The following is a 27,500-nucleotide window of genomic DNA, read 5'->3' on the forward strand; positions in this document are numbered from 1 at the left end:
TCGTTGTCAGTCGCAAACAAGAACGGTAGTCTCGTATTGCGTTATCACAGAAGTCTCACAATATTACAGCAGCCATATTTTGAATCAGATCTACAATCAACCAATTAATAACTTACCAACCGGACTTCGACCGATCCATATTAGGGATCGATACCAATAACTTGGTACCGGTACCAAAGTGTATATCGATACTTTTCCAAATAAAGGTAACTAGAAAAAATGTCAATATTGGCTTTATTTTAACAGAAAATCTTACAATACATTAAACGCTCACACTCAAATAATTGTATAAGGTAAAATATAAATTCAAAGTCATTAAACACATTGGGCTTTTCTTGTTGCACTTGAACACATTTACAATTTTCCATATTACATTTAATCTGCCATAATCAAGGATTAGGTTGGAATAGAACACAACGTTTTACTGACATTATATTGAATTATTCAGGATTTATGGTTGCCAATCCTGGTCTGTGCTTTAAGAAAAATACAATTATTATTAAGTACTAAAAACAAAACTATGGATAAAAGTACACAGATAAATCATGAAGCAGGCATAATACACATTGTTAAAGATAAAACACAAATTGTAGGAATTTGTTACAAAATGTAGTAATTTCATTTGCATTAGTTGATGCTAAATGGGCGGTTTTAACTCCGCTAATATTTGGCATCAAGCCAAACAGCTGTGTGCACGTCTTCGTATTTACATGTGCACAACAGGGGAGCTGGTTAACTCATGAGAGAGGCATACAGTGTGTGTGTTTGCAAAAATGGCAACGTGTTGGCTGAGTGACGTCAGTGAGTGAGTGGGCGAGTAAAGAGAGAGAGAGAGGTAGCGTGTGCACTGCGCAGTAGAGTGATGAACGGGTCCAGTTGTATCCTGCAAAACTAACAATAAAGCAACCAGATTGTCACGAATCGGTTGCCTCGAATTCTGACTGGAAAGCGGAGTTTAGCAGAGCCATTGCCGGGTAAAGTGAAGGGTCTTATCCCCGACGAAAACATCCGCCCTGGAAGGAACGACTGCCCTGTGCTTCTAGACTACGGTCTGCATGGGAGCCGAACAGCAGGACAGGTGTAACAACTACATTATTACCTGTCACTCTTTATAACTCATTGTGCAGATCTGAATGCTTATTATTTAAATGTTTGCCTACGTCTGAAAGAAAGGTTGTAATACTAATCGCCACGTTTGGCAAGGCGTGTTTTAAAGCAGCACTTGCAGCGCGGAGCATCCCTGTTTAAAGCGTCACCTTTATCGTTAGTTTTGAAGCCCAAATACCTCCATATTGTGCATCCCGCACCCTCTTTATTAACCAGTAGAATTGCCGTTTTTTGCCATTCTTCCTCTCCAAGATTTTATCGATTGTACTGTATGCCCTTCGTGTTTGTGTTTTGACACACTGAACATCATGCTCCTCGGCTCTGTAGTCACCGCCGCACAGCAGCATTCGGATGAAAGAACGGTATTTTTCAAGGCTGGTATAGTACCGATTTCGATTAATTAGAATAGCGGTACTTTCTTAGTACCGGCATACCGTACAACCCTACTACATATAGATCAATCCAGAGGCTCACCAAACGATCTATTCATATCTCTAAAGTTAAAATCGGTTATTGGTTTGTACCGATTACTTTTTACACCCCTACAAATTAGTGTAACATTTAATAATGCATTCATCAATTTTCAACACCGCTTAGCCTCAGTAGGTTCACAGGGAAGATGGAGCCTCTCCCAGATGACTTTGGGCAAAAGGTGGGGTACACCCTGAATTGGTCGCTAGCCAATCGCAGGACACATCATCTAATGATATATCTCTTTATTAATTAAATAATTTTGTTTTTACAATTTGCCCTGGGTCAATGAAAAATTAGCTGCAGGCTGAAAACGGCCCCTGGGGCGCACCCTGGACAACCCTGAACTAGCGTGATCCTACAGCAGGGGTCTCAAACACGCGGCCCGCGGGCCAATTGTGGCCCGGGAGACGTTATTTTGCGGCCCCCACCTTAATATGAAAGTTTAATGTTAGTGCGGCCCGCGAGTTTTAAATGAATGGCGCTTGACAGCGTTGTGTGCGGAGCTGAAGAAATCTACCAATCACGTTGTGGTATGAGGCTCTCGACAATATCGAGGGCGTGCCGTGATGGCACTGTCATCAGTGTCCTCTAGAATCTGTCACCGCATCATCTTTTTCTCCATACTAACAGCGTGCCAGCCCAGACACATGTTGTATGAGGCTTCTAGAGACACACGCAGGTTATTGCAAGACATACTTGAGGAACAGCCATACATGTCACACTGAGGGTGGTCATATTTTATTTTATTAATTTTTTAACACTGTTACAAATATGCGCCACACTGTGAACCCACACCAAACAAGAATGACAAACACATTTCGGGAGAACATCCGCACCTAAACACAACATAAACACAACAGAACAAATACCCAGAATCCTTTGCAGCCCTAACTCTTCCGGGCTACAAAAACACCCCCGCTACCCCTAACCCCGCCCAACTCAACCCCCCCCATCTCCCGAATTCGGAGGTCTCAAGGTTGGCAAGTATGCATTGACGTCACTTGCGTAATGCAAGCAGAGAAACATTTTGCCGCTTTTCTATGACACACGCTCTTCCTTCCTCCCTCCCTGCCTCCCTCCCTCGCCCGCCTGCTCGCTCCCGCCCCCGTTGTAAACAGTCCGGGCGGGGAAGACGAGCACTCCGCCGAAGGAGCGAGCGACAATACAAAAGTGTGGTGCACTGGACCCCAGCGCTGATACAGACGTGGTGATGTTAACCCGTTCGGGGCTAATTGTGCTACCGTAACTGTAAACTCCACCCCCCACCCTCCTCCCGTTGGCTCCAGACAGAGACGATTTTTGATGCAATATTTCTTTCACAGGGGCACCCCGACGTGTCTTATTTCATTTCATTTCATTTTTATTTATCTCCTTCATTGATGTGCATCTTTGATCGATAGACAATTATACCTCAATTTTTAAATTATACATTTACACACCAATGCCTGAGAAGGAGCAGGATGAAGAAAAATCTTATATTTTTCTGCCCCCTTCAACATAATACGTAGTCTTACTTAATGATATCATATAAACAAACAATTACATCCAAATATAACGAAAACAAACAAAAAAACACAAGAAGTGCAAAACTTCATGATGTACAAAACGAACAAAAAAAACAAAATAAGTAGTATACACCTCACAGGATGATACAAAACAAATACAAAACTAGGCAAAAAATAAGTAAAATAATAAATATAAAGCAAAATGTAAACAGTTATGGCTGTCCATATGATCTCATTGTTCTGTCCTTATATATTTTTTCAATTGGAATATATTTTTACAATCTTTTATCTCTTGTAAAGAGAATTCCATAGTTTAACCCCCACCACTGATATACACATTTGTTTTAAAGTTGTCCTTGAATACTGATGTTTGAAATGACCTTTTCTTCTATGCTCTTCATTCTCAGAAGTGATGACAAACATTTTTTGTAAATTTGCTGGTAATGTTTTACTTTTAGCCTTAAACATGACACATAATGTCTGTAACTTTACTAGCTCCTGTAGTTTCAATAAACCCGAATTAATAAATAATATGTTAGTGTGTTTTAAGTAATCTACTTTATGAATAATCCTTATAGCTCTTTTCTGTAGTTGATACAGAGAAAGTTGCGTTGCACAAGGAATACAATTTGAAACGTCATTATACAACTAGACATGCTGAGGAGTATGCAAAATACTAGGGGAGTGAACCGGGTTGCAAATTTTAAAACCAGTCTACTGAGGCAACAAGATTTCGTCAAGAATTGAAATGACCTTTTCTTCTATGCTCTTCATTCTCAGAAGTGATGACAAACATTTTTTGTAAATTTGCTGGTAATGTTTTACTTTTAGCCTTAAACATGACACATAATGTCTGTAACTTTACTAGCTCCTGTAGTTTCAATAAACCTGAATTAATAAATAATATGTTAGTGTGTTTTAAGTAATCTACTTTATGAATAATCCTTATAGCTCTTTTCTGTAGTTGATACAGAGAAAGTTGCGTTGCACAAGGAATACAATTTGAAACGTCATTATACAACTAGACATGCTGAGGAGTATGCAAAATACTAGGGGAGTGAACCGGGTTGCAAATTTTAAAACCAGTCTACTGAGGCAACAAGATTTCGTCAAGAAAGCAAGCGAAAAGAGCGATGCAGCAGTCAAAGCTAGCTACATGGTGAGTGAGATGGTTGCTAGGGCGGAAAGCCATTCAAAGGAGGTGAATTCATTAAAAAGTGCATGTTAGATTTTTTTAAAGAAATCTTTTCTTGCGGCCCAGCCTCACCCAGTTTCTGCATCCAGTGGCCCCCAGGTAAATTGAGTTTGAGACCCCTGTCCTACAGCCATGAAAAGTACAATTTGCGCTCTGTGTAAGCCACACACAAAAATATACAACATTGGCATGCAAATCGTTGGTTGTCGGATGGATAATGTTTCCCGGTCTATGAGTAAGACAGTTGTTCAGGAAAGACAACATGATAGTTTCACATTGCTGTATTATTCAATACATCCAATGTTATTATGCAGTGTGTGTGTGTGTGCGTGGGGGTGCGTAAAGTTGACATGGCCAAAATAGATCCTCTATACAACAGTACGGGAATGTTCCAAAATAGTGTCAATACCCTACACACATGCATGCACGCGCGCAGGCACACACACACACACAGTTGGCCATGATGCTAATTTTGTAACTATGACAACCATACATTGCATGATATAAATAGCCACCTCAAAGCAGACAGGTGGGAGACAACTGTCATCTGTGTATCATAGGCTAATATATGATGAGACATATACTGACTTTATTGTCATTGAATCTTCAATAAAAGGGTTGCATTTACTCTAATACGTTTGGCAGTAGTTTGCGTCAAGTTATTTGAACCTATTTAACAAACATCACAATAACACCAGCACAAATTTGTCTGCAAAGGAGTAGGAGGAAGCATATCTTATGTAATGTTACCATTTCTTTGTGTACCAGCATTTACTGATAATTAATCCACATTGTCACACTTGGAATAACATATGTGTTTATTTTTTTGTTAAAGTATCTTCAATTCCTGTGTTTAAGTGTCATCTAACAGGGAGAATAAAAATGATAAAGGAATAGAAAGGGGAAAAATAGGTGTTAAAAATAGGAATAGATTGATAGTAAATGAAAATAAAATGCATACAAATTAATTTACTAATTTGTTTGAAATAACTAATTTAATTATAATGTATATCCTACAGATACATGAATGAAGTAAAAACAGACAAACATTGAACAATGCATAAATCAATGCAGTATATAGATTAACCATTAACTTAATACTGCTTTTTTAAGTTGCTTGTTTAATTTTGTAAAGATATTCAAACATGTTCAGATGTCTGATACAGTGACGTGTCATTTTTTTTTTCTCATTCATTTATTTATGGCAATGACATAAAAAAGTACAAAGTTGACAACACATAATAATATAAATTAATATAGTGCAAAAGGTAATGTATAGTATGTAATGCATGATTGTCCAGTTTTGCCTGAAAGGGAGTGGGAAGAAGATAATTTATTTAATCCCACCCCCAGTTCTCCATTCAGTGATTATTCACATGAGTTTCACTCTTACTTTGTTCAAGGATTATAATACAGATGTTGTATCATAGTGGCATTACCACAGGTAACAATAATTATTACACTGTAACAATAATTTGTATCAACAATGTAGGAATAATGAATATACCAACAATGGTAATAGACAACATAGCAATAATAGTAATAGACAACATAGCAATAATGGTAAGGAAATATTGAGCACATGACAACACTTTGAGACAGAGTACAGCAGCAGGTAAAATAAAGACCCTCAAAACTTTCAGGGGTGGCACCTAGTTCTGCAAGGGTGGCACCCATATAACAATCAGTCTACCCCAGGAGCAGCTGTAGCTACTATGTTACCACTACCAAGTATGGAGTGAATCGTCTTGTAAAACAATTCTTGACATTAAACAATATTGCAAAGCATTGAGCTAGTATAGTATGTCAAACAACCGTTGCCACAAAAAACAATTACAGTATGTCAAATTTCCTCTTTAATAAAGTAAATTTGTAACATTCATAAACCTTTTTTTTTAATTTAAACCGATTAGGTCGTTATTCAAATCTACTATTTACATTGCTGGCAACAGAATAATTAAAAATATTACACAGTGTGCCTTTAAGAGTATTTGCACAACAAGTAAATTACCTGGATGCAGTAGAACTAGAATCACGATGGAATAATAAAAGATGGTGAAACTGAAATAACGTTCAAAACAGATGAATGCCCTTGTTCTTGTGTCGGCAGGCAAACACTTTAACGGCCTACTGAAATGAATTTTTTTTATTTAAACGGGAATAGCAGATCCATTCTATGTGTCATACTTGATCATTTCGCGATATTGCCATATTTTTGCTGAAAGGATTTAGTAGAGAAAATCGACGATAAAGTTCGCAACTTTTGCTCGCTGATAAAAAAAGCCTCGCCTGTACCGGAAGTAGCGTGACGTCACAGGAGCTAGTATTCCTCACAATTCCCCATTGTTTACAATGGAGCGAGAGAGATTCGGAGCGAGAAAGCGACGATTACCCCATTAATTTGAGCGAGGATGAAAGATTCGTAGATGAGGAACGTTACAGTGAAGGACTAGAGAGGCAGTGATGGACGTATCTTTTTTCGCTCTGACCGTAACTTAGGTACAAGCTGGCTCATTGGATTCCACACTCTCTCCTTTTTCTATTGTGGATCACGGATTTGTATTTTAAACCACCTCGGATACTATATCCTCTTGAAAATGAGAGTCGAGCACGCGAAATGGACATTTAAAGTGACTTTTATCTCCACGACAAAACATCGGTGACACACTTAGCTACTGAGCTAACGTGATAGCATCGTTCTCAAATGAAGACGGCGTGGCGAAGTTGGTAGAGTGGCTGTGCCAGCAATCAGAGTGTTGCTGGTTACTGGGGTTCAATTCCCACCTTCTACCTTCCTAGTCACGTCCGTTGTGTCCTTGGGCAAGACACTTCACCCTTTGCCTCTGATGGCTGCTGGTTAGCGCCTTGCATGGCAGCTCCCGCCATCACCTGCGTTCCAGCGATCGACGGCGCGACGAAGGACTTCATCCGTGGGTTTGGCGGCAAGCATCGGCTAGGCGTAGTAAGTAGTCCTTGTTGTGTTGCTGTAAGTATTGTACTTAGCCGCTAATACACCGATCGATCCCACCTACAACGTTCTTCTTTGCAGCCTCCATTGTTCATTAAACAAATTGCAAAAGATTCACCAACACAGATGTCCAGAATACTGTGGAATTTTGTCGAAGAAAACAAGGGGTTTTTGTATCGGGTCGATGGGGTCCGACCACTTCCGTGGATTTTGTGACGTCACGCGCATAAATCATATCCAAAGGAGTTTTTCCAACCGGAAGTGTGGCGGGAATTTTAAAATTGCACTTTATAAGTTAACCCGGCCGTATTGGCATGTGTTTCAATGTTAAGATTTCATCATTGATATATAAACTATCAGACTGCGTGGTCGGTAGTAGTGGCTTTCAGTAGGCCTTTAAATACGCTTGTGTAAAAACAAATATTGTAAATAAAAGGACCACGGACGTCTAGAACGTGTCTGCTCATCATTGGTCATCATCAATCATATGCGCGCCGATTAAAATTGCTCGCTAATATGGTGCCGCCAAATCCGCCGATAAAGATGGCCAATATGTGCGCGCTGCATAAGATTGCCCGCCACTAGAATATGAAGTATAAACGATAAAACATTAAATATTATGAGTGTGTGAACCATTCCTTCCTTGTTTATTTCCCCGACGACCTCCTTAAAGTTTTGTAATCCATCAGAAATATCTAGACATCCATCCAGTTTTCTATCAAAGTACCTCAAGCAACTAAAATGCAAGTGTGGTGAGTGTTTTGCGTATTACCCAACAGGCCTTTAGTAAATGGGCTAAATGTTTTTTTTTAAAATTGTGAAGGGTACTATTCAACAATTTTGCAAGTTGTGTGTTTTTATATCACATATTTTAACGTTCTTTGTTGGTTTTTGAATAATTAGACCATGAACTGGAAAGGTTGTCCAAATAAGTACCTTTAGAATAAATCTGTGCATGGACCTTTCCTGTATTGTACATGGTCAAGAATAAACGCTGTGTCCCACACACACACACACACAAGGGCAGACTACCAAATTTCAATATCACTCAATTCATGTTTTAAAAAAAAACTTGGGACCCCCAACTATTGTTTGGGGACTCCTGAATTAAGCAATTGTTTGGCGCACCACTAGATTGAGCCCGAGTGCTATGCGTACCACGGTTTAAAAAAACATACTGCTTAAAATTGTTCCACCTTTGAGTGGGGTGGCACGTGTCACCCCAGGCCATCTCCTAGACACGCCACTGTACCCCTTCAGCTTCTCTGCCACTAATTCTGCCATACAGTGGCATGTTTCAATGTTGTTAGAATTGCTTTAAGAGATTTAATACTGGCGGCACGGCAGGACAACAGCAGAACGATCCACAAAATAATTATACTCTTTAATGGCATGCTTAAAGGCCTACTGAAATGATTTTTTTTTATTTAAACGGGAATAGCAGATCCATTCTATGTGTCATACTTGATCATTTCGCGATATTGCCATATTTTTGCTGAAAGGATTTAGTAGAGAAAATCGACGATAAAGTTCGCAACTTTTGCTCGCTGATAAAAAAAAGCCTTGCCTGTACCGGAAGTAGCGTGACGTCACAGGAGCTAGGATTCCTCACAATTCCCCGTTGTTTACAATGGAGCGAGAGAGATTCGGACCGAGAAAGTGATGATTACCCCATTAATTTGAGCGAGGATGAAAGATTCGTAGATGAGGAACGTTACAGTGAATGACTTGAGAGGCAGCGATGGACGTATCTTTTTTCGCTCTGACCGTAACTTAGGTACAAGCTGACTCATTGGATTCCACACTCTCCTTTTTCTATTGTAGATCACAGATTTGTATTTTAAACCACCTCGGATACTATATCCTCTTGAAAATGAGAGTCGAGAACGGGAAATGGACATTCAGTGCCTTTTATCTCCACGACAATACATCGGCAAAATGCTTTAGCTACGAGCTAACGTGATAGCATCTTGCTTTAACTGCATATAGAAACAAAAGAAATAAACCCCTGACTGGAAGGATAGATAGAAAATCAACAATACTATTAAACCGTGGACATGTAAATACACGGTTAATGCTTTCCAGGCTGGCGAAGGTTAACAATGCTGTGCCAACGACGCCATTGAAGCTAACTTAGCAACCGGACTGCACAGAGCTATGCTAAAAACATTAGCTCTCCACCTACGCCAGCCAGCCCTCATTTTCTCATCAACACCCGTGCTCACCTGCGTTCCAGCGATCGGCAGAAGGACGAAGGACTTCACCCGATGCGTTTGGCGGCCTGGAGACGTAGGAAGTCAAGGTGAGGTCGGCGGCTAGCGCGGCTAGCGCTCCAACAAAGTGAAGTGAATTACATTTATATAGCACTTTTTCTCAAGTGACTCAAAGCGCTTTACATTGTGAAACCCAATATCTAAGTTACATTTAAACCAGTGTGGGTGGCACTGGGAGCAGGTGGGTAAAGTGTCTTGCCCAAGGACACATCGGCAGTGACCAGGATGGCGGAAGCGGGGATCGAACCTGCAACCCTCAAGTTGCTGGCACGGCCGCTCTACCAACCGAGCTATACCGTCCCAAAGTCCTCCTGGTTGTGTTGCTGTAGTCCGCTGCTAATACACTGATCCCACCTACAACTGTCTTATTTGCAGCCTTCATTGTTCATTAAAAAAATTGCAAAAGATGTCCAGAATACTGTGGAATTATGAAATGAAAACAGAGCTTTTTGTATAGGATTCTACGGGGTACCATAACTTCCGTTACTCGGACTTCGTCACGCGCATACGTCATCATTCCCGGGAAGTTTTAAATGTCACTTTATAAGTTAACCCGGCCGTATTGGCATGTGTTGCAATGTTAAGATTTCATCATTGATATATAAACTATCAGACTGCGTGGTCGGTAGTAGTGGCTTTCAGTAGGCCTTTAAAGTACACACAAGAGAAGCACAGACAAAGAGAAAATGACTGAATGTCCTACAAATCAATGTTCCACTACGGGAAGACTGACCTTTTGCTGTGTGGCTCCAAAAGCCAACAAGGAAATTTCAGACCTGGAAGGTAATAGTTTTATTTTGTTATTCCTATATTCACATCCAAAAGGTAAGAGAACAGCAGCTTCTGCTTAAAGGGGTCATGTTATGACTTCCCCCCCCCTAAATGTAAACACTTCCTTGTGTTCTACATAACATGTAATGTTATCTACTTTTTATTAGAAATGGCAACAGCAGAGGATTTTCACATGCATGTACGAGCCAATCTGCTCAACAAAAAGAGGGTAGAGAAAAATAACGAATTTATTGGCAACAACTTTGGACTACAACTGAATAAAAATAGCAGACTTCGGTTAAACCTATACTATATATGGAGATATCCGCTGACGTAAGTCAGGCAAAATAAGTCACTAAAGTCTCAAATTCCAAACAGCTCGTTTGGAGAAAATCTGGAAGAAGGCATTTAACATTTTCGGACTTATGGGGATCGTAAATAAACAAAAACGGGTACCATCAGATAGGCCTGGGCGATATGGGCTAAAATTAAAAAAAATTAAATTCTGATTTTTTCCCCCTATTTTTTTTTAAAGAAACCAATATTAATTCAAAACAAGTTTTGCTTTTATTTGATCAAAAACTTGTTTAAAATCACTGCATACACTGCATCTTACTCTTAGCAAAATTCAAATTTGTTGTTGTTTTTAGACCAGATTTAAATTGTACTTTTAATGCAATAATTTTCAAAGAACCAAATGAAGAGCTTCCTCTAGGAGGCATTACTTCTGTCTTGAATAAAATAATTATGTCAACAAAAATGTAGCATCTGTCACGTGGGGGGGTCGCAGCTGGCTGCGGGGTTGTTCTTCCCATGCAAAAAACGGCTCCGGACGACAGCGTGAAGGTGAGCTTGGATTTATTCAACATAAATCACTAAAACTATCACACATGCAAACAATAAAGCAAAAAGGCAAGGGTGCCTAAAACACATGAAGCTTAATTACTTGGCATGGATGACATGGCATAATCAAACACTTACTTGACATAAACGCGTGACAAACAGAATGCAGGCAGTGATGCACGATTGATGAACAAAGGTAGACTTAAATAACAGTGACATGATTGGAACAAACAGGTGCGTGACATGACAGGTGAAAACTAATGGGTGACCATGGAAACCAAACCAAACAAGGAAGTGAAACCAGGAACTAAGAAAGTGTCCAAAAAAACAAACAGCACATGGCCAAAACAAAAACATGATAAACAGACATGACAGCATCGTACATTGCATGCAAAAAAATTATCTGCAACATTGCGAATAATAAAGTGAAAACTTAAAACTTCTGTTTTGAAAAAATACTTTTGTAAATAAAAAATGTAGCTTTATACATTGAATGCAAATAAATCATCTGCAATATTGAGATTAATAAAGTGCAAACTTAAAACTTCTGTTTTGAAAAAAATACTTTTGTAAATAAAAATGTAGCATTGCACATTGCATGCAAATAGATAAACTCCAATAAACAAAAACAATAACTATACCAATAATCATTAAATAGTAATACAACTCAATCAGATCAATAAAGTGCAAACTTAAAACCTCAGCTTTAAATAAAATACTACTGTAAATGAAAATGTAGTATTGTACATTGTATGCAAATAAATAATCACGTGAAACATTGAGATGACAATATAGTTTTAGTAAGTGGATAAACGTGGGCTATTCCCTGAAGTATCCTGGGCTCCTTGTTAGTGTGTACTGATGTTAAAGACAATGTACACTTCATCGCTCATGGAATATATCACTATATTAATGATTGCAGACCTTTGAGACATTTGTGATTAAGGGCTATATAAGTAAACTTTGATTTATTGATTGATTAAATGAGTTATAATTCCACAACAGTTTTGCAGCAGCAGACGCGTGTAAGAGCTGTCCGGTTTTGCATGTGCAGAGCGACTGCTATAGTGATTGCTCTGTGCAGTGTACTCCTTTTTGATCATACATGGAACTTTGTGTAAATGATTTCACCAGAGAAAGCTGCTTCTTATTTGTAAATGTTTTGTTGTTGCGGTCTTGTTTGCCTCCTAAAGAGTTGCATTTCCACTACTCGGCTCGATGCTGTTTCAGATGCTGGAATAAGTTTGTTGTGTCATTTATTCCATGCCTGTTGTTGCAATTCTAAAGCACAGACGACACTTTTCGTTTCTTTCTAACAAACGTTTCGCTCTCATTAGCATTAGAATTAGCTTGTGGACCTCCGTTCAAGAAGTAAGGGAGCCAGCCAGCTAGGGCTACGGCAGCTCATGTGGGCGAAAAGTATGCCGGAGCAAGAGGAGAAAAACCTAGATTTTTTAATTTTTTAAATCGTCTGCAACAAAAAACTTGAATTTATCTATAAAATCGATATATCACCCTATAAGAAAAGTTGTTTTTGCATAATAGGACCCTTTTAAGCGGTTAAGCATTTTATTGTATTTATCATAAGAACACTTCATTAACATTAATGTGAAGATTACCGAGCTACCATTAAAAACAATATCGATGCAACCAGGAATATGAGGGTCAATAAAAGAAGATAGGGATGGATGATAAGTTAATAAAAGGATGGAGAATGGTGGGTAGTAATAGTAGGTGCCAACTGCCAAGTGATGGCCGTTTTATATTTGGATGCTGGGCATGCGACCACCTTTACAACACACACAAGCCTGCTTGAGAATCGCAATTGGAGATAATGAGGAGAGACGAGGGACATTGTGGGTGGCACAGGGAGACACCGAGTGGAAAGAAAGTGTGTCACTTCTCAAATTAGACCCAGGAATTTGTGTATGAAGTTCACAGGAGGATTGATTGCATGGACGGAGATGGCGGGAAGGATGATGTGGGGGTGGGGGTGGCTTAGGGTATGTCGTATGTTTCCACGGACAAAAAAAAACTCAAATCCAAAGCAGTGCGTGGAAAACACCCATTGACTGCCTAGAATAATGCTTTTTCCATGACAACATTGAAGTCCCCATTTGTACTTCATGCATACATGACAGATGGATAATTGTTATTATTTGTATAAGCAACAGAGAACTGTGATTCTGTGTGATTTCAATGTGTCACTCCAAAGTCCTGCTGTCCTTTCACACGCTTCCACAAAATGCTTGGACTTGACTTAGAGTAAGCATTCAAGACAAGAAGCTGCCATGGAGAGCCGCAGCTGCGTGACGCTTTGACTGGCAGCGAGGGGAATCGCTGGAATTTTCCATCTTGCAACAGCACGCACGCATGCACTAACACACAAACACACAACATTTAACCCATCACACACACAAAATTTAGCCCATTAAGCAGAAACAAAAAGGTGAACATAATTATTTTTGTCACTAAAAAAGCAAGATAATTAAATATTAAGTTGAATTGTTTACGGCTCTGTTGCCTTAAAGCATAGGTGTCAAACTCAAGACCCAGAGACCAGGGCCCACAACAAGCATGCTTACGCACAAAAACCTGGTGTACGCCATTTTTCCACGTCATGAGCTGTATCAAGACTGACGATGTTACAAACCCTGTTTCCATATGAGTTGGGAAATTGTGTTAGATGTAAATATAAATGGAATACAATGATTTGCAAATCCTTTTCAACCCATATTCAATTGAATGCACTACAAAGACAAGATATTTGATGTTCAAACTCATAAACTTTATTTTTGTTTGCAAATAATAATTAACAAAGTAGTTGGGAAAGGGCATGTTCACCACTGTGTTACATCACCTTTTCTTTTAACAACACTCAATAAACGATTGGGAACTGAGGAAACTAATTGTTGAAGCTTTGAAAGTGGAATTCTTTCCCATTCTTGTTTTATGTAGAGCTTCAGTCGATCAACAGTCCGAGGTCTTCGCTGTCGTATTTCACGCTACATAATGCGCCACACATTTTCGATGGGAGACAGGTCTGGACTGCAGGCGGGCCAGGAAAGTACCCGCAATCTTTTTTTTACGAAGCCACGCTGTTGTAACACGTGCTGAATGTGGCTTGGCATTGTCTTGCTGAAATAAGCAGGGGCGTCCATGAAAAAGACGGCACTTAGATGGCAGCATATGTTGTTCCAAAACCTGTATGTACCTTTCAGCATTACTGGTGCCTTCACAGATGTGTAAGTTACCCATGCCTTGGGCACTAATGCACCCCCATACCATCACAGATGCTGGCTTTTGAACTTTGCGTCGATAACAGTCTGGATGGTTCGCTTCTCCTTTGGTCCAGATGACACGATGTCGACTATTTCCAAAAACAATTTGAAATGTGGACTCATCAGACCACAGAACACTTTTCCACTTTGCATGAGTCCATCTTAGATGATCTCGGCCCCAGAGAAGCCGGCGGCTTTTCTGGATGTTGTTAAAAAATGGCTTTCGCTTTGCATAGTAGAGCTTTAACTTGCACTTACAGATGTAGCGACGAACTGTATTTAGTGACAGTGGTTTTCTGAAGTGTTCCTGAGCCCATGAGGTGATATCCTTTAGAGATTGATGTCGGTTTTTGATACAGTGCCGTCTGAAGGATCGAAGGTCAAGGTCATTCAATGTTGGTTTCCGGCCATGCTGCTTACGTGGAGTGATTTCTCCAGATTCTCTGAACCTTTTGATGATATTATGGACCGTAGAATTGCACTTTGAGAAACGTTGTTCTTAAACTGTTTGACTATTTGCTCACGCAGTTGTGGACAAAGGGGTGTACCTCGCCCCATCCTTTCTTGTGAAAGACTGAGCATTTTTTGGGAAGCTGTTTTTATACCCAATCATGGCACCCACCTGTTCCCAATTAACCTGCACACCTGTGGGATGTTCCAAATAAGTGTTTGATGAGCATTCCTCAACTTTATCAGTATTTATTGCCACCTTTCCCAACTTCTTTGTCACGTGTTGCTGGCATCAAATTCTAGAGTTAATGATTATTTGCAAAAAAAAAAAGTTTATCAGTTTGAACATCAAATATGTTGTCTTTGTAGCATATTCAACTGAATATGGGTTGAAAAGGATTTGCAAATCATTGTATTCCATTTATATTTACATCTAACACAATTTCCCAACTCATACGAAAACGGGGTTTGGCTGACGTACGTACATTTCTACAGGCTTTGGATCAGTGGTTCTTAACCTTGTTGGAGGTACCGAACCCCACCAGTTTCATATGCGCATTCACCGAACCCTTCTTTAGTGAAAATAAAATGTTTTTTTTTTTCAAATTCAAGACAAAGTTATATGTTTTTTTTACTGGTGCTGAAAATGAACCGTGCATGAACATCACCTTGTTCAAAGAACAAAACCAACAGAGTCATCACCAGGAAAGATGAGGTCACCTACCTAGGTTCCATTCTAGAGGCTAACCTTTCCTGTGATAAAATGGCAACCAAGGTAATCAAAAAGGTTAACCAACGAACGAGATTTCTCTACAGAATTTCCTCTCTGGTCAACAAAAGCACCTTGAGGATTCTGGCGGGAACTGTCGTTCAACCCTTTTTCGATTACGCATGCACCTCCTGGTACCCTAGCACCTCCAAAACCCTCAAATCTAAACTCCAAACATCTCAGAACAAGCTAGTCAGGTTACTTCTAGACCTCCACCCCAGATCCCACCTCACTCCTACCCACTTCTCTAAAGTGGGCTGGCTCAAGGTGGAGGACAGAGTTAAACAACTTGCACTGAGCCTAGTCTATAAAATCCGCTACACCTCCCTGATACCGAAGTACATGTCAAACTACTTCCTTAACGTAAATGACCGCCATAACCACAACACCAGGGGGTGCTCCACTAACCACGTTAAACCCAGATTCCGAACTAACAAAGGTCTTAACTCATTCTCTTTCTATGCCACATCAATGTGGAATGCGCTCCCAACAGGTATAAAAGAAAGGGCATCTCTATCCTCCTTCAAAACCGCTATAAAAGTTCACCTCCAGGCAGCTACAACCCTAAACTAACACCCTCCCCGGATTGCTAATAATCAAATGTAAACAATCAAATGCAGATTATTTTTCTTATGCCTTCTGATCTCTCTCTCTCTCTCTCGCTCTCTCTCTCTCTCTCTCTCTCTCTCTCTCTATGTCCACTACTTGATGTCCATATCCCCACCCCCCCACCCCACCCCCCCTCCACACTCCTGATTGTAAATAATGTAAATAATTCAATGTGATTATCTTGTGTGATGACTGTATTATGATGATAGTATATATGATAGTATATATCTGTATCATGAATCAATTTAAGTGGACCCCGACTTAAACAAGTTGAAAAACTTATTCGGGTGTTACCATTTAGTGGTCAATTGTACGGAATATGTACTTCACTGTGCAACCTACTAATAAAGTCTCAATCAAGAGTGCATGAACTCACAACAAATGACACACCTGAAAACCAGTGTGACTTCTGCTGTTGCCATATCCATAATACGACGATAGGGAGAAGTTTTTATTTGCACGATGAGTCGGGTGTGTCACTTGACCTCCGTGGCGGAGGCTCCACCGAACCCCTGAGGCCGACTCACTGAAACCCTAGGGTTCGATCGAACCCAGGTTAAGAACCACTGCTCTGGATTCTTTGGTGACATACAGAGGTGGTCGTTCGGCCTTAGCCAGCTTTATATTCATATTAATAGTTTTAAGGACATATATCATTTTTTTCCACCTATTGCTGTCAAAACGTGTTTCTGCAATTCCTTGGCCATGTCAGGCAGACAACAGCAGCGGGTGGTCACCGCACACTGGCATCGGAGACCAATGAGGATACATATACTGCTGCTACCGCAAGAAGCTCTCCTGTGTTGTAATAAATTGAGTAATCAAACAAGACTCAAAAGTATTTGTATCCTTTGTGATATGCTGGCATGTTTACATTTAAAAGATTGCAAAATTATACATTTTCGTTCACTGGCACCGAGCGCTGTAAAGCATTGAGGCGGAGGGGACAAACGCTCGTCTGTTTTGGCAATGTACATCCATCTTTTTCCTAGGGCTGGGGGATATGGCTGAAAACTATATCACTATGTACATACTTTATATTGATTGATAGTGATAATTATTTATATTTATTATGATTTATTTAAGCCTGCCAATAAATACTGTAAAAATAAAAATCAAACTTACCAACAGTGCTTTTATCAGTGGACAGGGTGTCCGGTAGCCAGGTAGGATGAGCGCGGCTATGGTAATAAAATAATTAAAGTAGATTTGAAGGTAATTGCAGATTTGAGACACTAGATGGCAGTAGTGTATAAGCTATTGAACACTACACAGTAGTTTGGGAAACTACTCATCAAAAGGGAACTGCACTTTTTTTGGAATTTTGCCTATTGTTTACAATCATTATGACAGACAAGAACACAACCAAATTTGGTAGTCGATACCGTTACGTGATTGGCTGTTGGCGTTTCCCTCCCATTGCTCAGTGAATACTGTTAACTGACTGGTTGTTAGCGTGTCCCTCCTATTGATCAGTGACACTTCCTGTTTTCTGGGTTCCCAGACCGCAAGAGACTTCATTAAACAAATCTTGCTTCATAATTTCTGGTTTCTTCCGACCAAAAAATATAAATATATAATCGTATATTTTATTGAACACATTTTAAATTGATATTCATTATGTGTATATCGCAATATATATTTATATCGTTTTATCGGCCCATCCCTACTTCTTCCTCACCTTCTTCCTGATATCCGACCATTTCTTTGTTATTTCAACCCGCTGGTGATCGTTCCAAACACCAGAAAGAACCACCTCCTACTGATTTGGGATTTAACACAGATGCAGCGCTTAAGCACATGGCTATCTTCAACATGATGTGAGTATTTAAAAGGGGGCGTAACCTTGGCGTGCCATGTCAAGCCAACTCGTGAGATCAATTACACGTTGACTCCATGTAACAACGAAATGTGCTTGGATTTGTGCGTTCGTACAATTTAATACAACTAAATTATTACATGCGTACGTAGTTTTCTGGATTTAAACATACGTTTAGTTTGAAATCTACCACATTAATTGTGCACCAAAACGCACTTTCTAGCTAAATGCACACTGCATGCAAATGCATATATTCTAAACTTTTACATTATCTGATCATGCAACAAATATTCCCATAGTGTTTCAAATATTGTGGCTTCACCACATTGAAGATGTTTTTGGGAAAATGTTTCATTTTTCAAAGCATATTCTACATTTTTTTGGTCCTAAATTAAGCATTTTCAAGCAAAAAAAAAAGGCTAATACTGTCCTGATCTGGCCACTCTGCTGCCGCCTATCTTCTTTTTGTTGCAGTCCCTGGTTTCTGAGTCACGAGGCGTACCCACATTCGTGCACACCTGATACTAATTTCCTCCTGACTACTTAAGCTCTCCAGTCTCTTTACTGATTACCGTATTTTTCGGAGTATAAGTCGCTCCGGAGTATAAGCCGCACCGGCCGAAAATGCATAATAAAGAAGGAAAAAAACATACAAGTCGCACTGGAATATAAGTCGCATTTTTTGGGGAAATTTATTTGATAAAACCCAACACCAAGAATAGACATTTGAAAGGCAATTTAAAATAAATAAAGAATAGTGAACAACAGGCTGAAAATGTGTACGTTATATGACGCATAAATAACCAACTGAGAACGTGCCTGGTATGTTAGCGTAACATATTATGGTAAGAGTCATTCAAATAGCTATAACACCAAATCCTATCAACCTATCACAATCGAGGAGCACCCCCTGGAAGATGTGGTCAAGTTTGTCTACCTGGGAAGCAACATCAGCACAGATGGAGGAGCTGATAAAGATATCGAGCTGCGCATCAGCAAAGCAAGACATGCCTTTGGAACTCTCCGACCTGTATGGCTTTCTTCCCAGCTCTCCAGAAACACCAAAATCAGAATCTTCAATACAAATGTAAAATCTGTCCTTCTTTATGGCTGTGAAACCTGGAAAACCACCAAATCAATCATCCATAAACTACAAGTATTTATTAACAACTGTCTCAGGTACATACTGAGGATTTGGTGGCCCAACAAGATATGTAGACCTGTGGAGACGCATGAACCAAGAGCAAATTCAAAATGAAATCAAAAAGCAGAAAGTGGGGATGGATTGGCCATACACTTAGAAAGGATCAGAGAAACATAGCAAGACAAGCCCTGGACTATAACCCTCAAGGCAAGAGGAAGCCAGGGAGACCCAAACTCAACTGGAGGCGGTCCACTCTTGATGAACTGACCAAGATGGGGATCTCCTGGCAAGAAGCAAAGACCATCGCACAGTAGAGAGTTAGGTGGAGATCCATGGTAGACGCCGTATGCTCCCAAGGAGGCCAAGAGGATTAAAGATGGATAGAACATGCTATAGGTTTACCAAACAATCTGTCACTCCTAATCACTAAATCCGATGAAATCTTATATGTCTAGTCTCTTACATTAATGTGCTAAATATTATTATTTGATATTTTACGGTAATGTGTTAATAATTTCACACATAAGTCGCTCCTGAGTATAAGTCGCACCCCCGGCCAAACTATGAAAAAAAATGTGACTTATAGTCCGAAAAATACGGTATGTTTCACCCTTCCAGTTGTGTACATCTCCTCTGCTTTTGCTCCAATCACGCTTCTCGTTCTCTGTGGCTTTGACGTTGCGGTTGTAGTGGTAATTGTTAATCTCCACACCTTTTGTGTGCGATTTCTGTTTCTCACACCTTGAGTGTGCATCCTTAGTTTATTTTCTTCACCCTTATTTGAGTGCTCTATTTGTTGTTATTCCTATTTATTTTTGTGCTCTGTGTTGGGGTCCTACTAAGGCTAAACCGATTGTGGCAAATCCCCTAAAAATATCAATACTATAGTATTAAACTGATTGCACTGTCCTTCTCATTCATCCCAAAGGTGGAATGAGATACATGCCATACCTTTATCATCATTATTGATTAACGGGGATAGTAATTATAGCCGTTTTTGCATTCAAATATATTAAACTATTGGTGGCAAAAGATCTGCCCTCAACATCAATGCTATGTAGAGTCTTAGCACAATCACATGTCTAATCCATCTTCAGTGTTACACAAAATACAACGCAGGAGGACTTAAGATGCCACACAAAGTCGCTATCAGGGGTGTCCAAACTTGGTATGTATATTAGCGATGGGAGGAAATGTGCAGAGGCTTCAAGGCATGTGTTGAGTAATGGATAGGTGTTTCCGCGAGGCACGTATCGAAGTTTGCTTTATTAAGGGGAGGAGCCAGAAATTATGACATGTGTAGCCTCGCTGCCAGGATGTACCACGTGAGAGTTTCGGGACGCGGCTAAGGTTTTGCCAGGAGATTCAACAACTCATAAACCGCCCAAGTTCCATTGAAAATGTGGGCTTTTATTGTTGTGGTCAGTTCAGAATCTGTATAGAGATTAAAAACAATGTTTTTAAATGCCACTAGAATCAAATAATGACGACAAACTTAATCCAAAGTGGTTACCACGTTGTCATGTACTGTATATCGAATAACCAACTTGTGTCAGATCTGTGTGCACAACTTTGGTAGCGTAATAGTTCGAGCAGCTGCCTTTGATGCGACCGTTGCTACATGACAGGAGTTCGATTGTTGGCAACGTCAATCCTCGATTGAGTTGTGTTGAATTAACGCATTCTGTATTTATTCTTTTTTTAACCAGCCACCAGAAATCAACAGCTGGATGATGAAGAGGTTTGGTCAAGAAGAAAAAAGAATCGCTTAAAACCAAAAATACAATTAACTAAATCTCCTCTGCTCTGTACATTATTGTAAAAGGTATATTATATTGTCATTTTCTTCAAGGTGACATAAAAACATTATACAACCTGCCCTATCATATTTCTACCATGTTGGAAAAATACAAACACACAATACATATACAGTCCATATATAATACATGAGACATATTTTAATGTACTTTGTTAATTTAACTAGCAAAACCATTCGGTTGAATATGTATTGTGATTCATTGTCATTTCCAAGAGGCATAACAGACGCAACATTTCAATACCTCATACATTATGTGGTTAAGATACAGCTGTTTGTAATCATACATTTGACCAGCAGGTGGTGTCGTGTGCCAAAGCATGCCTTGAAGCTTTGGGAAATTCTCGAACCAATTGGCTCAAGTGATTTGATGCCTCATTAGGCTTCATCTGACCATCACTAGTATAAATGGACCGCATACAGAAACATAAAAGAATCAGGAGGGTGGGTGGAGCTCTATAGTACATGTTATGCATTAAAGACGCGAGTACCAATCCAATCTAGGTCAATACAATAGAGAATTCACTCTCCCACATATTCGCTGATTACTTTTGTCTGATCCATCCATCCATTTTCTACCGCTTATTCCCTTCGGGGTCGCGGGGATGCTGGAGGCTATCTCAGCTACAATCGGGCGGAAGGCGGGGTACACCCTGGACAAGTCGCCACCTCACCTTTTTGTCTGAATTGAATCGAAAATAATTTGTAGAAAATGCATGGATGGATGGATAGTTTTTCTATGTTAACTAAAATAGAAAATGGTTTGATGTCAGTATGTGCACGAGAATAAGCCGGGGGCACTGTTTCACTGGTGAATTTATAACATTTTCTTGCAAGAAGATGCTTTGACAAATTATGTTGTGTAACTGCATGTTTTTAAGTACAATATTGTAAACTGTATGTCTGTAATAGTTTCTTAATGTGTAAAACTGAATTTAAAATGTGTTTAATAACTGTGAGAGGCACATTATACGGTTTAAAGCATGGGTCCAAGAGGTAGTATCACCAAAGGGTCAAATAATACCTGCTTAAAGGGGATCTGCACTTTTTTGGAATTTGGCCTCTCATTCACAATCCTTATGTAAGACAAGCACACATAGGTTTATCTTTTTATGCACTCTAACTAGTAAATAAATGTTAGAAAAAGTCCACTTACAATGGAACCTTAGAGAGTCGCTCTATTCTGCCTGTAAAGCGCTTAAAAAAACATCCAAACACTTCCATCAACGTTTTATATACACACAGTAAGTGTATATGTAATTTAACAGGCACATTCATTGTAACATGTAATATTTACGTATTTTGCTCATTTTAACAACAGTAACAACTACTACTAATCATGGCACACTTCTTGAGAGCCAACACACATGATAAAACATCACTTACTGTACAATGTCTGCCCTCACCGGGATGCAGACTGTTAGGATGTTCATATATTCCCGTTTAGATGAAAAATTACTCATAATCCTTGCAAAGAAAAAAGGTGCGTGGAACCAAGTGTCATTTCGGGTCTTTTTCGCCATTTCCGGGTCAAAGTTAGCAGTCAAAGTGTATCAAATTCTCGATTTATTTCCACAACCTTCTACTATACAGTTGAGAAGCATGATAAATTATAACCTAGAATTAACTTTCACGAGCTCAGAGATGAGAAAGCAGCTCACTAGTTAATGATGTCAATACAGCAGCATAAGGGAGTTAGTTACCTCTCTTGATCAATGCGCCGATAAAAATATGTCTTTAACGTTAGCGCTTGTAATAACAATATCGCTAATACTTGGTTGATATTCAGGTCACTAAATGTAAAAAGAGTATTGAAATTTTTTTGAAATTTTTTTTTTGAATGGGTTTTATGGTCGGAAAAGACGCAATGACGTCATGACTTCCGTCCTTCATGACTTTGATTTACGTTTCTTAACGAGTTACAATGAATAAATATGTGTTCCTGTCTCTCATAAGGACTGTGAATTGTGGGCACAGGCGCGATCTACATTTCTGCCAGTGGGTGCTCGGACGGGCGGTAAATCTGACGCTACTTTTCTGAGCATGCGCGGTTTTTGCTTGGTGGTGAGAAAGAATTTGCCATCAATCCCACGTGGAGCACCCACGGGATCGGCGCCTATGAGTGGGCAAAATTCCCAAAACTTGCAGTTCCACCGTAAATTTTTAATATTTGATACTTCAGTCATTATGCCTGTGTTTAATTACAAATCACTAGAGCTGCCCCCGCGACCCGACCTCGGATAAGCGGAATAAGATGGATGGATGGATGGATGGATGGATGGATGGATGGATGGATGGATGGATAGAATAAGAGCCAATACAAAGAAAAAAGAAAACAAGCAACGGGCCAACAATTACTCCTTGGCTACACTTTGGACATGTTTGATCTAGGACGGTGAAACACTATTACAGATATCTGTAATAGTGTGATGCAAACAAAAAAAGACTTGAAAATGCCTTTTTGACCAACATAATCAATGCTGTTTGTTTTGCCTTTTTTAAGTCAAACGTACAAGAAAGTTCAAATGTAATATTTTAAATGTATACATATTACATATTTGAGAGGTGAACACAGGGAAATGGCATTTGAAGGCTTTCCGAGTGGTGCATTAAGATAACATTAAACTGGTAACCATGGCTACAGATGATCTTGCCTGCAAAAATGAAGTTAAAGGACAGGACAGACAGTGGACACAGGTTAGCTAATCTCGCGAGCGTACGAGCCGGAGAGTTCTCATTAAAACGATGATTATGGTGACGTTGTGGCACAATACCTGCCATTTTATCAGCACATTTAATCGACAAACACAACTATAAGCTTGAAGACAACTGGTCGACATAGGTTAGTGTGTCCTACCTTAAAAATGTACACTTGTTAGTCTTCTTCCTCTGCGGTTAAAACAGCAGCAGCGGGCTGAGACAACGTCAATGACTCCAGACTGTTGTTAAGGACAAAACCTTGAGCGTAATGCCTCCTACGGTTAGCAAACATCCACACTGCCTGGCCGAGCAGCACTACAGCGACAGGGGTGGTGGGCTGCTCTAATAAATAGTGCTTGTACACAGTGGACGACCACAAAGTCTCGCGAGAGTTTAGACGTCTATGTCTGGCGAACGCAGACTACGTGGTGCCTTCAGGTACACTTAAACATAGTTGTTTAAACGACCTATGTTGACTCGCTTTACCGGCGCCCTCCCAATTAACAATTTCCCGTACATTTGCCGTAGTTTGAGCTTTATTCGAAAAAAAAAATCATGTACAACACGTGACAATACAAAATACAAAAGCCTGGTTATATGCACGAGTAGCAGGTTATGTCTTTCGTTCAAAACTGGATGTTAGATGTCGTTAGACGCCAACACTGTTTGTGCTTAAATAATGCAAAGTTTCCGACTCATGTAGGTTTTTTTGAATGCCAAATGACGCCCACTTAAAAAAACTGTCCTGTCAAGACACTCGAGCAAATCATATTGTTGACGTACAGTAGATGCCCATCCATCCATCCATTTTCTACCGCTTAATTGTCCCAAAAGAGAAGTGTTGGATATTTCTCTTGTTTCCCTATTTGTATTTGACTTTATTAAATGTTTGCATATATTTAATGTTTGGCCCAGCTGGACTGCAGAAGGGCGGGATAGAAAGAAGAAAAAAATAATTGTGGGGACAAGAGGGGTACAAGACACAGAGACAACAACAACAACAAAAGCTCTACATTTGGCACGTTGCGTTTAAATGTAAATAAAAACAGAATACAACGATTTGATAATCCTTTTAAATCTATATTCAATTGAATAGACTGCAAAGACAAGATACTTAACGTTCGAACTGGAAAACTTTATTTTTTGCAAATACTAGCTCATTTGGAATTTTGGCACAAGTGACAAAAAAGACTGAGAAAGTTGAGGAATGCTCATCAAACACTTATTTGGAACATACCACAGGTGAACAGGCTAATTGGAAACAGGTGGGTGTCATGATTGGGTATAAAAGCAGCTTCCATAAAATGCTCAGTCATTCACAAACAAGGATGGGGCGGTGGTCACCACTTTGTGAACAAATGCGTGAGCAAATTGTCGAACAGTTTAAGAACAACATTTCTCAACTAAGTCCGTGACCTTTGATCCCTCAGGTGGTACTGCATCAAAAAGCGACATCAGTGTGTAAAGGATATCAGCACATGGGCTCAGGAACACTTCAGAAAACCACTGTCAGTATCTACAGTTGGTTGCTACATCTGTAAGTGTAAGTTAAAACTCTACTATGCAAAGCCAAAGCCATTTATCAACAACACCCAGAAATGCAGCCGGTTTCGCTGGGCCCGAGCTCATCTAAGATGGACTGATGCAAAATGTAAAAGTATTCTGTGGTCTGACGAGTCCACATTTCACATTGTTTTTGGAAACTGTGGACATCGTGTCCTCCAGAACAAAGAGGAAAATAATTATCCGGATTGTTGTAGGCGGAAACTTATATATAGGTGCCAACTTTTTTGCAATGTGTTGCTGCTATTAAATTCTAAGTTAATGATTATTTGCACAAAAAAAACCCCATGTTTCTCAGTTCGAACATTAAATATATTGTCTTTGCAGTCTATTCAATTAAATATAAGTTGAAAAGGATTTGCAAATCATTGTATTCTGTGTTTATTTACGAATTACACAACGTGCCAACTTCACTGGTTTTGGGTTTTATATAAAATGGAAGACAGAGGGAGAAATTGTGGGGACAAGAGAGGGTACAAGACAGAGAGAGACAACAGAAAACAAAAATAACAATGACAGAACAACATCAGCAAACACAATATATACAAATATGATGCCAAATATTATAAATACAAATTATCAATCAACCAGTCAATCAACGTTTAGTTATATAGCCCTTAATCACAAATGTCTCAAAGGGTTGGACAAGCCACAACAACATCTTGTATGTTAATTAGTGAAGTAGATAGTAATAATACAGTAATCACAATGGCCTATGCATTATTGAAATATGGCAGTACAATGGAACAACAATAATACCAATAGAAATAACCATATTGATTAAAAAAAAGTATTACGTCTCATCATCATAATGTAATGAATATTTGAATTACAAAAAGAAGGGAAGAGGAGCGGACAATATTGACCTTTTACATTGTTATGGTAAAATTAGTTTAAAGGGGCTTTGCAATATTTACAAAGATGTAAACCATCAACCAAGCCCCCAAAAATAAAGCCTGAAAGGGCTTTAGATTTAACTGTTGCCAAGTTGTGTGCAAATAAATGACACGCATGTGTGTGTGTGCGCTTTTTTCTCTTCTACTATGTTGTTTGGTACAGCACTATGTGTTTGCCACTTGCCTGTGTATGAAAAGTGCTATATAAATAAAGTTTGATTTGATTCATGTAAAACGCTTGAAGAATGTTCCTGGATGACATTCTGCAATAAACTTGTGTTTGTGTACAAATATTGGAGTCTTTTCCAAAGCAAATTTGAGTTATGCAAGTAATCACCTGTGATTAACCATGATTAGTTCAAATTCCAAAATGTGATTAATCTGATTTCCCAAAAAAATGTTTGAACGGCATTGATATATATTAATTTATATTATATATAAATATATTCCCAACAAAACAGAATGTATTTATTGTTGTGCGAATCAGCAGTAGCAGTGTGGTTGGCCATATTGATTGTTTAACATCCAAGCAGTGGTCCTAATTCACTGAGCGACATTATGCTGAGACATGGAGAGAAGGATGAGAGCTGAGGAGGAAATGAGGACAGAATGAGATTAATGGAGCTGGCAGGGAGAAACAATTCCAACATTGTTTGTCCAACTGGGAAAAGTTGGAATTTGGATGATTTGAGGCACGTTTTAAACCACAAAGCTGCTTTCGTTCAGCAGACGTCCCAAAAGATGGATGAATACACCAACGCAAATGCGATATTTACGAAACGAGGCCGCCTTAAATGTGCTAAGATGTCACAGGAGTCAGGCCTTCATGCAAAACTCCATCCATTCATTTTCTACCCTGTCTGAGTCGGGGGGGGGGGGGGGGGGAGAGACTGGAGCCCATGGTCATAGATATGACAATGACAAATGTCATGGAAAAGCCTACTGCATAGAAACCAGGCCTTGCTATTACAGTATATGCTGTGGTGTAGCATAAAGTCATGATGGAACACACATTTTATTTCCGTCAATGTGAAATAAAAAAAAATGAAAAGAGAGCTCAGATTCAGTGGAAGACCATTGCAACAAAAATATTGCACCTAATCCCGTTTGTGTGTGTGTGTGTGTTTTAATGTACCCGCAGGAGAGGAGTAAGGTGAGACAGGTCGTCTTGAAGCCACTTAGGATGATTAAAATCTCTCTACTGCAGTGCCTCCTTCGCTCTACTCGTCATGTTTCTTTCCCTGAGATTCCTGCGATACAACAACCTTGGCAAGCAAAGGCAAAGAAGGAACATGTGGTCATATTGTATCATCTTTT

The 27,500-nt window shown here is 39.4% G+C and overlaps 1 protein-coding gene across 1 annotated transcript in view; it reads right to left on the reverse strand.

Moving 5' to 3' along the window:
- ache (acetylcholinesterase (Yt blood group)) overlaps window positions 1-24,107 on the reverse strand; it is a 47,112-nt gene extending 23,005 nt beyond the window's left edge. The window contains exon 1 of the mRNA XM_062064998.1: window positions 23,882-24,107. The gene's annotated coding sequence lies outside the window, so the exon portion shown is untranslated. The remainder of the gene's footprint in view (window positions 1-23,881) is intronic.
- Window positions 24,108-27,500: the final 3,393 nt, after the last annotated feature.

This window comes from Entelurus aequoreus, linkage group LG12, assembly GCF_033978785.1.
Source record: "Entelurus aequoreus isolate RoL-2023_Sb linkage group LG12, RoL_Eaeq_v1.1, whole genome shotgun sequence".
Classification (NCBI taxonomy): Eukaryota; Metazoa; Chordata; class Actinopteri; order Syngnathiformes; family Syngnathidae; genus Entelurus; species Entelurus aequoreus.